The 12,143-nt window shown below is 37.7% G+C and overlaps 1 protein-coding gene across 2 annotated transcripts in view; it reads right to left on the bottom strand.

Moving 5' to 3' along the window:
* LYRM4 (LYR motif containing 4) overlaps positions 1-12,143 on the bottom strand; it is a 143,192-nt gene that overhangs the window by 130,180 nt on the left and 869 nt on the right. The window lies entirely within an intron of this gene.

The following is a 12,143-nucleotide window of genomic DNA, read 5'->3' as shown; positions in this document are numbered from 1 at the left end:
ACAGTTTTTATTATCTGTTTTACCCTCTGTCTTAAAAAGGTGAATACAAGGAAGGGCTACACCAACCTGGGGGACAAAAGTTCCAAGACAAGCTATCTCTGGCCCAGCACTTGGCCTGCCTCACCCCCCCACAGGACTGGAACCTCCTGGGTAGCACTGTTTTCCCTATGGGTTTTACCTTTCTTTGTGAGCTACACCAGGGGAAAGAAGAACTGTCAAGGAAAAGAAAAGAATTACTTAGGAAATAACAACGAAAAAAGTCCAAATTCTGACTTGAACTTTCAGTCAAGGAGTAGAACGTAGAGCCTGTGATCACATCTGCAGGTTCATCATCTGTAGATGAAATCAGCTATGGATTAAAAAATTCTATCTATTCTGACCACGCGCAGACTTTTTCCTGTTATTCCCCTAAACAATACAGTGTGACAGCTTCTTACATAGCAGTTAGTGTATTAGCTATTACAAGTCATCTAGAAATGGTTTAAAGTATACAAGAGGATGTATGTAGGTTCTGTGCAAATACTGTGCCATTTTATATAAAGGATATTCAGGGATTTCTGATATCCAAGACAGGTCTTGGAATCAATTACCCAGGGATACAGGAAAAGATTCACTGTGATGCTAATAGTGAATAAAAAATAGAGGTTTTCACAAATAGTCTTCATTGACCATTCAGTGAGATTCCAGAATTCCAGTCTCTTATTTAAAGAAGCACACTCAGTTGGGCGTGATGGCGCATACCTGTAATTCCAGCGGCTCAGGAGGCTGAGGCAGGAGGATTGTGAGTTCAAAGCCAGCCTCAGCAAAAGCAAGGCGCTAAGTAACTCAATGAGACCCTGACTCTTAAACAACAACAACAACAACAACAACAACAACAAAAAACAAAAACAAAATAGGGCTGGGAATGTGGTTCAGTGGATGAATGCCTGCAAGTTCAATCCCTGGTACTCCCCCCCCACCCCCGCACCCCCGCAAAAAGAAGCATATCCAAAGATGCAGAGGGTGGTGGAATTAAAGTAGGCTCTTTGCCTGAATAAGGTGGAGCACACTGGTGTCCAAGGACTCAGGTGTAAAGCCAGTTCCATACCAGCTACGTGATTTTTGGTTCGCTACTTCTGTTGTATGAGTTGCAGCTTCTTCATTTGTAAAACGAAGGAAATTAATAGTGCCCATTAAATGAGATAATTGAAGGAAGGGGTTGGTATGTGAAATGCTAAGCACAAAAAATGCTAAAAAAGAGTTCTTGTTATAATATTTATAAAATGGACTAATACCTGCTTTTAAGTGATTCTTAAAGAAGTGAATGTGTATTAAAATCTGTAAGATAGTGTGCTTGATTATACTATATTACTGTGCTCAACCAATGTTGATTTGATCTGGAGCTATCCTCTCCTCCTTTCTCTCCACCAGACAGTAGGGGATTCTTCCTAGGGCAGAAAATAGCACCACTGCAAGTACAGTTACTACGACAGACTTCAGAATTTGAACGAAATCAACTCTTTCAATATTTTTGATCACTGGAATCAAACTGTAATGTAGCTTCAATACAGTAACAGAATTCTGTACAGCAGAGGTATTTATGAGACTATTCCTGCCAGTGGATTTATTAATCCAAAGCATTAGAGTCCTGTTAGAACACAACCTTACTAGAATGCAAGCTCCACAAAAGAAGAAATAGGGTAAATTTTATGACCTGCTGTATCTTCAGTGCATAGATCAGTGGAAACTCAGAAAATATTTATTAACTGAATGAATATGGCTTGCAGGCATATTATTGCTCACACGAATTAGACAATAGGTACTAGAGGATCATCAGAAGATACTGTGTTGGTGACAGACAACTGACATGCCTTAAGAATTACACATGACATTGGTGTGTTTTAGGAGTACTCAGGATTCTGATAGGGACCTTTATTGTCTTTAGTACAGCCATAAAATCAGATTATTTAAACCTAAATAAGAAAACTCCCAAATGCTCCCATCCACATTATTGCTACCTTAATTCAGAGTCTTGCTTTAGAGTACAAGACTTCACAAAATCTTTCACTTATAATTTGCTGGCTTAGACTTCTTATTAGTGCTCCTACTGTATGTAAATCCAGTGGAAGACTCAAAAATACCATGACAGGATTTCAACTCTTAAAGAATTCAAAATATAGCAGGGACCATCAGCTACTGTGAGAGCAAATTCTGCTCAGTCTGCCTGCCTGCTAGCTTTACTCACACTTGACCCAGATGTTCTTTCACCACCCCACACTTCCTTTTATTCACACCACTCAGTCACCAAGCCAGACAGTCATGACTCCAGAGATGCTCATGACCTGGTGCATAGCATGCTGCCTTCCAATCTTGCCATTCATGTTTCCCTCTGTCTTGCACATTAAGAATGTCTGAGAACAGAAAATACATCAGATTCTCTTTTTTTCAGATTCCAATATTCTGAACACATTTTTCTCCTTGCTGATAAATGAAAATATAAAGGAAGTGCAAAATGAAACAGGCTGCACGCATGACAATAATCCTTTCCTCCATTCTTGAAGAAAAATGAGAGGACATGGCTAAAATAAACACTGTATTCTTTTTTACTCCCTAGGGTTAGGAGGATGCAGGAAAACGTGTCCCTGTGTTAATAATTACATTCTTGAAATATAGGCACCTTTTCAAGAGACTGTGGATTACAGCTCATTACTATGGAAACAATACTATTGCCAGATGACTATATATGATAGTAGTAGAGATTATGAAACAAGAAGTAGTTTTTGCATTTTAGTTATTTTTAATGAATAACAACAAAGAGATAATGCATGTTTTCCCATACATTACCTTACAAATTGGTTCTCCTGACCTTAGAAAATTGTCAGTGAAACAGATGGTGGCATCTTAATAAAACTTGTCCACAATCACTACAGTAACAGGCATTTTCAAGGACAAAGACATTTCCTCTTCCCACACCAGATTTTGCTCATCATCTAAGATGTCTCAATATTTGGGGTTTCTTTGTATCCTTTTTCCTTGTGTTTTTACTTTTTAAAAGGGACAGGATTTTTTTTTTTCTTTTAAATTTTTGGTGCTGGGGGTTGAGCCTAGGGTCTAGCATGCACTCTACCACTGAATTACAAACTCCAGCTCCAGGAAATTATTCCTAACACATTTTATTTCTTGAATATGGTCTACTTCTTTAAGAGAAACGCTACTGGCATGACATCTCTATAAATGAGCTCCTCATCCATCCCTCCTCATCCTTTAAGGGACAAACCAAATCTGAAGCCTTCAGGGGATGAAGAACTACAGGTATGAGAACAGGGGTGCTGAAAAGAAGAGAGACCCCTGTCTGGGAACACAGGAAGAAACAATCCCAAACCCGAGACCCTCCTTTGGGTAAAAGGCAGCCCTGCCCTAGCTTGGGATGGAGGGCTGGGTCTTATTACCTGTGTTTGAGGCACCAGGAGGGCTATAGCAACAAGGGCAATGTGGATGGGCAGGTCAAAAGCTGCAGTATGCATATGTGGACATTCAAAACCTGAGGCTCAAAGAAGCTGTCTGCAGTGACCTTGGGCTGAAGAACACAAGGTACCAGAATAGGCCCAGATGGATCCTTCACTGACTGAGCATAGCAGCTGAGCCTAGAGTTCTGAGAGAAGAGAGTAGGGTGAGGTGGGGTGGGTGGTCCTGGCCAAGAGGGTCATTCTCTTGGATTCTGCTGCTAAAGCCCTGCTGCCAAGGTCAATGAGGTGCCCTGAAAAACCATCCTATTACTGCACGATTATGTGTTAGCTCTTTGTTAGCCTACCTGCTACACTGACCCTGTGACAAAGAATCATGCTGACTTCACTTGTAGAAACTGATTTTTAATATAATACATGAATTTACGGGAAAGAAGAAAAAAATGTATATAAATCTGATTTGAGAAAACCGAATCCTATGTTAAAATATCGCAAGATCCTTCTGTATTCAGATAAGCAATAAGAAGAAAAACAAAATGATGATGTGACTGGGCTGAAAACATGGCCGTCCCCACAGTTTATCAAAAGTACTTCACTCCTATTGTTAATAAGTCGTTACCCACATACTCGATGTTCACTCCCGCAATATTTTTGTTACAGTGTGCTATCATTGCAGAAAGAAAGTTGACTCAGACATGGTTCCTGTACCCCGACAGATGACATTTTAGTGAAAAAGTGGTGGTGTGAGTGGCAAATGCTATGGTGGAACTTTGCACAAGGTGTCTGGCAGATGAGAAAGGAATACCATGAATTCAGTTTATAAGATTGCCACATACTTATCCCTCCTACCCCCAGCCATCTGGCATTGATGTTGGTGAAAAACAAACAAACAAACAAACAAACAAACAGACCTTGACCTTCTGGAGGAAAGTGGGGACATTACTCAGAAAGTCATAAATAAATGTCAAACTACAATTGATGTGTCATTATGGAGAAGTGCACAGGGCTGAGAGCACCCAGGATTGGGGAGCGCCTTCACCAGGGCCCCCATGAGTGAGCAGGGAAGGAAGACCAGGAAATTCCCAGGGTGACAAGATCTTCCCCCAAATGGGAAGGTCACATGACATAAGGCTAAAGAGGCAGGAAAATGTAGGCCTACTATAGGTGAGGATTTGGAACTTGATACCAAAAGCAGTGAGAAGCAACTCTAATTTCCCCCCTTTTCTTCTTTGAAAAATTTTTAAATAAGGGAACAATGTGGGGTTAGGAGGCTGCAGACAGCTTGCCCAGGACTGACTTATTAGCTGGATTTTGAAAGATGAGCACAAAATTGCTTTAAGAAGGGAGGAACATGTGTTCCAAACTCAGAGATCAATATATGATCACATAGGTTTACATAAAAAAGTCAAGGGGCACACTAGAACAAGAGAAGGAGTTTGTCTTGGTTGGTGTGAAAAGTAGATAGAAAGAGGGGGACAGAACAAGACTTGTATGTGAAGCTAACAATGAATTTTATTCCAAGTCATATAGAACCAGTAGCACATTTTAAGAAAGTGGAGAGAGAAGAGGTTTTGAAGTAAAAGTCAAAAGTTTTGGTTCAGGTTCAAATCTGTGTTATGCTCCTTGCAAGGTTTTTAAATTGGAGAAATTACTAAAATTCCTCTTCACAAAATATCACCCATTACCACACTTAGCCTGTAGTCACACAGTTCAATAAGTTGCCCTTGCAGTTGAGAATCCAACTGGTGAGGAGGGCAGGGTGCAGAAGGGATCAACTCTAGTATGTGGCTGCAGCTATCTAAGTCATGACGGGCTGAGCTGAGGGAGTGAGGATGAAAAGGAATGGACAGGTTTGAGGGGTGTCCACCGGAACAAAAGAACAAACATAGAGTCAATACATAAATAATATCAATGAGGGTAGCAGCCATTTATCAAATAAAACAAATAACTACTCTGAAAACAGATGCCATCAACTGATCAAGTACTTGTAAACATTAACAGGCCAATTAATAAAATCAGCATATAAAATATACATAAAAACTAGAGAAGGAGAAGTGAGAGCAGATATAGAGGGCGCAGATGAACTACAGATCCAAATATTATATGTGCTATATAATGATATTTGGGTCAGTGACAGGCCATATATATGATGGTGGTACCATAAGATTAAAACAGAGCCCAAAATTCATAGTGTCTGGGGACAGTGCAGTTGTGATAATGTAGTACAACATCTATTATTCATGTGTTTGTGCGGATGCTGGTGTACGCAAACCGACTGTGCTGCCAGTCATAAGAAAGCATGGCACACACAATTATGTATAGTAGATAATATTTCACAATGACAGTAAAGACTATGTTGGTGGTTTATGTATTAACTGTCATTCTTTTTTGGTTTCCTTCTAGTAATTAAAAAAAAAGTTCACTGTAAGACGATATGCTGTGTGACACTGACAGTTGCCTCATTCACCTCATGTCTATATTCTTTTGTTTGCATCAAGAGCTTGCACCAAATGATTAACCTAGGCTTCTAGGCTTGCCTAAATGCACTCCATGGAATCTACACAACAAAACTCACCTAACACATTTCTCAGAACATATCCTCTGGTTAGGTGAAATATGGCTGCAGATGGTTTAAGATCAGCTGGAAATGTCTCAATGTTCTCACAAATAATATTACTGGACACAGGACCTCAGAACATGTTCTTCAATCAAGAAGGCACTGTTCTTATGCCTGATGCTTTGTTTGGAATCACTTTACCTCTAATTGTATTCTCCCAACAAATTCAAGTTCTTTGGACTGGTGCAAAAAATGGTTCAACAATTTTAAATGAGCTAATGAAATGACTGTTAACTATGACAAATTTCAACGGTTCGGGAGTCAGACTAACACTATAAGAGATAACTCTGTAGAAACTAATCTGTATGATCATCCCTCAGGATCTTTGGGGGTTTGGTACCCTCCTGCTTTATGGGATATCAATATCCACAAATGTATAAGCCTCTTAAATAAAAAGTCAGAGGATTTAAATGAAACCTATGTACAGTCTCCCACATACTTTACATTATCTCTAGACTACTTATAATATTGAATACAATGTAAATGCAATGCAAATAATTATTAGAGTGCATTATTTAGAAGTTAATGACAAGAAACGCAGTTTGTATGAATTCACTAAAAGAGGTGACTACTGTAGGTTTAACTACATAGTACACATCAGCAGCAAAGTAATTTGCTTTCCAAGTATTGCCGTTCCCAGTTGTTTGAATTTGCAGATGTGGGTTTGGTGGACTGGGAGAGCTATCTGCTGAATGCAGAATAATTTTTTTTCTTTTTTCTGGCAGTATTAGGGATTGAGCCTAGGGCCTTCTGAATACTAGAAAAGCCCTCTATTACTGAGCTACATCCCCACCCTGGAAGTAATTCTGAAGCACCTATTAGAATACCAAATATTCTGCAAAAAAGTTTTGAAATTGTAATAGCCTTAATATATAGATGACAAACAGGAAATTAAATGATTTATACCAGTCACAAAGTAAAAAAATTAGTTGACCTAAAATCCAAACCAAGGTTTCTTAATTAAAAGGCAGGAATCTTTCTAAATCAAGATTGCCTCTTGTGGGCTGGTGTAGCTCAGTGGTAGGGCACTTCTCTAGCATGTACAAGTCCCTGGGTTTGATTCTCAGAATTGAAAAAAATAAAGAGAATTACCTCACTTATGATTCATTCATAATAATCTGAAAATCATCCATAAAATTCAGGAGTCAAAATCTTAAGTGTATCTTTCACAGTTTTACACTGTGATATAAAATAGGCTGGGAATTTTGTAAAGGAAATAGGCTTATTTAGCTCACAATTTTCGAGGCTGTAAGTTCAAGATCCAGTGGCTTTATCCATTTAAACCTGTAGTGAGGGCCCCCTTGGTTGTGTTGCAAATAGCAGAGAAACAGAGTGGGAACCAGTTACATTTAGAAGGGGGTCAAGTATGGGGAGTGATTTCCTTTTATAATACTTCACCCTCAACAAAGAATTAACTCCAAGAGACCAGGATTAATCCCTTCCCAGGTTGATGCCATGTGACCTAATTACTTCCATTAGGCTTCACCTCTGGAAGAATCCACCAACTTTCCACCATTGCCACACTGGGGACCAACCTTCCACAATAGACCTTTGGGGGACACATTCAAACCATATCCAAACCATAACATGGAGAAAGAAAGGCAAGTGGGGAATTCTGTAAAGTCACTGAGGCTTTCATTTTTCTTTTGTCACAAAAGTTCATTCTTAAAAAAGTTATTTTTCTTTCCTTAACCTTAAAATATCTGAATTCAAGGAACTACCATACTGTCAAGGAGAATGCTAATGAGGAGGGTCTATGAAGCAATAATGATCAAGATACCATGATGGTAGTTTTAGTGTAATTCTTAAAAGGAGAACAGAGATCAGCGGGAGAACCTTATTCCAGGCATCCCTATCAATAATCCAGACAACAGCCAGGAGGACTCAGCTTAGCTTAGCTGAACCTTGCTATATCAAGAAGCTCACAGCTTGGTTTATGTAGCTTACCTAGTTTTAGCATTTACTTTGGGTTCTAAAGCTTTGATTTTTCCTAAATTAGCCAGGTACCAGTTAAGTAAAAAAATAAATGCTAAGACAAATGTAAAAATCTATTACTTGATGAAGTGGGATTCAAAGTCAGAAAAGAAGAAATGACACAAAATGCCTTTCACCCTTAACAAAGTGCCTATGGCTATTGATGAGAATCATTAAGAGGCAGTCAGTTTTCTATCATGCTTTTCACAGTCATTTTCAAGCAGAATGTATTGTCATTATACTTTGCATAAAAGTACTGCAACACAGAATAATTTAAAGATACTTTAGATTAAGAAATATCGTATTAGAATTGCATTTTGTGGCTTAACTTTACTCTTTATTCTCTTTATTTTTGTATCTACCTTTATTTTCTCTTAATCTTGATATTTTCATTTACTATTTTTTAATTAATTGTATGCATGTTAGTACATTTTAAAAGTGCTTGATGGGCCAAGGTGAAAGAGATGGAAAAAGTGCAATCTAGAATCTTTTGTAAACTGAAATTAAAAAAAAAATCAGCAATGAAACATAGATCTAATAATTTTTAATACTTACTTCTATTACCTATAGTAAAAAGAATGTTACTTTTCACCCCCAAATTTAGGCTGTTGAATGTAATTTTCTCAATCTGAATATCATTTTCTTCTAGAAGGTAGTTGTAACAATATTTATTTTTCAAAATCATTATTCAACATGGCAGAACTTTAGCAAGTATCATAGAAAATGTTGTTTTTTTTTAAAAAATTCTAAGCATGTTTAGTGGTAATGAACAATCAAGCTTTCAAAAGTGTCAGAAAGTACTTTTAGGCCTATAGGAAGTGCCTTTAGTTGCCTATAGGGCCCTGAAGAGGAGGTCAGATACAATGGTTCTTTCTAACAAAGTGCCAGAGGCTATATATGAGCCCAGCAGTATAAATTCAGAACAAATGAATTCAGACTTAATTTGGGAGGAATTTAGAAAATTTAACAAATAGGTCTTCTGCTCTCTTATTTTTCCTATCATTTACTGTGTTCTTACATATCCTGCAATACAAAAAAAAAAAAAAAAAAAAGAGCAGTTTTCATAGAGACATCTGATCTCTTCAATATTTCACATATGTAAACTTATTTGGCTGTTTTAAATAGAATTCTGTGATTTCTTCAATGCCTCAAAAAATATATATATACATTAAAAGCATTATTTTAAAATATAAAAAAAGTGATTCTTTTTTTTAAAAACTGGAGGGGGGTACTACTCTAAAAAATATACCAGTGAGCTGGGGCTACAGGTCAGTGGTAGAGTGTGTACTTATCAACTACATAGTTCCCTAAGTTTGATTCTGAACATGCGCATGTACATGCATGCACACACACAAGAATATACTATCAAGCAAAATGAAACATGTAACAATCTGATGGCTGTCCCAGATGATGTGTCAGGGTAGTTCTAAACTGAGTTGAGGGACAAAAAGCAAAAAATAACAGGTGGATGGAATTTCCTACACAACAGCAATTTCAGATTAATAGCAGGATTTAGTTTAACAGCAAAGATTTTTCAGGGAAAGGGAATGAAGGATGTCTTTAAAAGTTTCTAAGTGAGAAAAGATATGAAATACTAAAACTGAAATGAAGATCTAGATGATTGTACTCTATTAATAACAAGTAGTGGGTTACAGGATACACATTTCCTATGTGTATTCCTTGCTCTTAATACTTTGCACATTAGGGCTGGTAAGATTAACACATTTCCTATGTGTATCCTGAAACCCACTACATTTACAAAACTCTACTATTTGGGAACATATATCAGTTTGCTTGTTTTCTCTTTTAAGTTTCTTTAGCTGTCCTTAAGCCCAACCATACCACAATCTTTGAACAGCAGGGCCATCTTGTGTTTGCATTCCACTTACTTATAGGTCCTAGTACAGTCCCCACCCCACCCCCATCCCTCCAAATACACTGTGGGTTTTCAAAAAATATTAGGAATAAGTCGATATGTTCAAGGGGGAAAAACATTTCACATTAATGCCTTCCTTCTCTTTTCAGAAAGAGAAAGGTGCTTGCTGTTAATATTACTCACATTAGGAATGGTATGATTAACATTATCATTCTCAATCAGTGGCATATGGGTAGAAGAGTTAGTAAGTTCTTCTCATTTTACAAATTAAGAAATTGTAGAATGGAGAGTGAAGTGGAATTGGCCAGGGTCCCACAGAGTTAGTGGAGCTGCCTACTTCAGTACAGTTCCTCAAGCTTCAGATCTGAGATAAACTACTTCTGTTTGGTGTCTTAAGGGCCATTTATACATACCCTAAAAATGAGTTCAAAATCTTCTCTCCATACAACCATTTATTTCTGCATCCTCTAATTCATTTAATGGTACACCTTCTCTATCTGCCCTCTGTGCTTCAAGGTAACCTGGACAGTATTCTAGATTGCTTTGATTTCTTCTTCCTTATTCTGCTATCAATCATTAGTGTTTTTAACCATTTTATCTTCTAATTATTTATCACATGAATCTTTCATGTCTCCTGTCCTTAGATTTTAATTTCTCCTCTGCACTGTCACAATCTCTATTTAGTGTCTATTTATAGTCCCTCAATATTATCTTCTATGTTGCTGATAGTGTGATCTTATATAAAATGCAAACCTGGCATGTCATTTTACAGCTTCAGGCTCTTTAGTGGCTCCTTAGCAAGGACCATAGTCCTCAAAATATGTGGACCTTTCCAACCTCAGCTGGTACAGTGGCATGTGCCTATAATCCAGCAACTCTGGAGGCTGAGGCAGGATATTTTATATTTGGGTAATAAGTTTAGCTAGAAAGCATATACTCAAAGTATAATGTGACCAATTACTTTTAAAGGTTTATTATGTTACAGTTGCTTATACTGAAGGTCATTTCCAATTTTCTGCCTACTGAGTGCAGCCTTGACTGCACTTTACTTCCATTGAATGGCATTTATTCACTTGCAAACTTTTTTCCTTATTGACTCCCAAGTCACTTCCAGCTAGAATTTTAAGATGGGTTCTTAGAAATTGTGTAGTCCCAAATTCTAATTTTACAAACAAGAAAACTGAAACAGAAGTTGACTGACTTATCCAAAGTTGTTATCTTCTCTGAGAACTGTTACTCTTTCCTAAAATGTGCTGTTGGATATACCCTCTATTAATCACAGTGTTTTCAATGTGGGAACTGTGTGCTAATTCCCAATCCTTGTTTATTCTGAGTGAACTTAAAATGACAACATTTCTTCTTCTGGACCTTGGGAAACATGATTGTTTTCCTCTTATTTACTCATATTTTGTGTTCCCTAATGATAAATACCTCATGCATGGTGTTTTCCTAATTTCTGCTAAAAATCTACTAGTATGCCCAGTGTCTATAAAATCATTCTCTCCCAAGAAATGTTTCTTTTATTTAACCATTTGACTGGGTGGATTGTGATCTCACTGGTATGGCTTAGATGTTGTTCTAAAATTTGTAAAATGGTTACATCTCCTAGGCAGGTTTCTAAGAAAATTTTTGACAGTCAGTGGGTTCAGTGTTCCTGTTTACTGACGTTGTATTCGGCTTAATGGGCACAAGGCCTACCAGCTCACACTCCTACCTAACCAGTTCTGCTCCAGAGGTGGGCTCTGTTTCTCTGATACACTCTGGAGCCTGGCCAGTCACCTAAAGTGAAGTCTGGTGTAAAGACATGAGCTGAGGGGCCTAGGGATGTGGCTCAATGGTAGCGTGCTCACCTGGCATGAATGAGGCCTTGGGTTGGAGTCTCAGCACCACATAAAAATAAAATAAAGATATTGTGTCCACCTAAAAAACTAAAAAATAAATATTAAAAAAAAAAAAGAGACGAGCTGATTCAATCAGATTCTTGCTCTTGGGACTATGGCTCAAACTCAGGATTCATATAGTAAAGACAAAGTCTGAAAGAATGCAGAAAGGTAATCCATAAAACATACAGGTATGAGGGATCAGAAGTTATAAGAGAAACTATGTGAAAGCAGAGGCTCTGAGATAGATAAAAAGCAAGAATAAGGGACTCAAACAGGGGACCAGACAGGGATGGAAAGAGTGGGCTGTATAAAAATATAAGTGTTTATTGCATGAAGAAGTTACACTAGTA

This window comes from Spermophilus citellus (genome assembly GCF_964194105.1).
Source record: "Spermophilus citellus genome assembly, chromosome: 5".
Taxonomy (NCBI): Eukaryota; Metazoa; Chordata; class Mammalia; order Rodentia; family Sciuridae; genus Spermophilus; species Spermophilus citellus.
Note: the sequence above shows the minus strand (reverse complement) of the source record. Positions and strands in the feature narration are given on the sequence as shown.